The sequence below is a fragment of the Cebus imitator genome, unplaced genomic scaffold (assembly GCF_001604975.1).
Source record: "Cebus imitator isolate Cc_AM_T3 unplaced genomic scaffold, Cebus_imitator-1.0 Scaffold118, whole genome shotgun sequence".
Lineage (NCBI taxonomy): Eukaryota > Metazoa > Chordata > Mammalia > Primates > Cebidae > Cebus > Cebus imitator.
Genome location: NW_016107433.1, coordinates 4,156,468 through 4,157,753, shown reverse-complemented (window position 1 = coordinate 4,157,753; position 1,286 = coordinate 4,156,468).

Genomic DNA, 1,286 nt, shown 5'->3' with positions numbered 1-1,286 from the left:
ATGTTGGTGGTGGTAGTGTTGGTATTGTTAAGCTGAGACTTTCATAACATATACTGTGAGATAAAGAAAAGAAGCAACCCTAATGGCACAGGAATTTGGGGCATGGGAGAAAGGGCCAGCAGATGTAGAGGTGATATGGGGAGTAATAACCTGTATCATTTGTAGGTGAGTAAAAACCTGAATTTGAATTGGGAATATCTGTGTGAACTCATGATATAAACAAAACATTTTTCAACATTGTCTATTAAATACTCCTAAAAACCATAACTGACCTACTACCCATGAGCAGGTCTAGCATCTAGATTGTGCCTCTAATTATTCTTTCCAACCAATAGGAACCAGGGCTCATTGGAAAAATAATTGATTCTCCATCTGGGATAGGAATTTACAAGATGAGCATGGGACATGCTGGAAAACAAGGATGGTGCCAGTGATGACAAAGTCTAAATAGAAAGCACGCAGGAGCCAATTTAAAGGGATTTCCTCTGACTACAAGTGGGTCAAGAGCAGCAACAGTAACAATAACTTGACCACACTGAAACACATCAATATATTTAAATCCAAGAGTTCATAATAACATTTTTGATGACATTGGCCATTATTAGAGCATTCTAGAGAACTTATTATGTTGAAAACTGGTAAATGAAGAGAAATAATCAAGTATTTGTCAGCATACAAATTTTTTTTAAGGAGACATTTATATACCTTTTATTTTAAAAATATATTTGATTTCATGTTTAGTTAAATTTTTTTTTATACATAAGAGAGATTTATTTGCCTGTAACCAGATATTTGCTGGGGAGAAGTTATTTTGTTTAACTTAGTTTAAACAAAATAGAACTTATTTAGTTTTGTTTAGAACTTAGAAATAATTTAGTTTTGTTTTGAGAAGTGTTCCCATTACCAAATAGAAGGCACATAATAGAATACTGCCATTTCACAATCACTAATGAGCTAACGGATCAAGGTCATGATCACCAATGGTTATAATGCCACAACAAGGAAAATGAGACATCAGGTGTCGTCTCCTGATGGAGGATATCTCACCGCAGGCTGGTCCCAAACTCCTGACCTCAGGTGATCCACCCGCCTTGGCCTCTCAAAGTGCTGGGATTACCAGCCTGCCCAACATGGTGAGACCCCACCACTACTAAAAATGCAAAAATTGGCCGGGCGCGGTGGCTCAAGCCTGTAATCCCAGCACTTTGGGAGGCCGAGGCGGGTGGATCACGAGGTCAAGAGATCGAGACCATCCTGGTCAACATGGTGAAACCCCGTCTCTACTA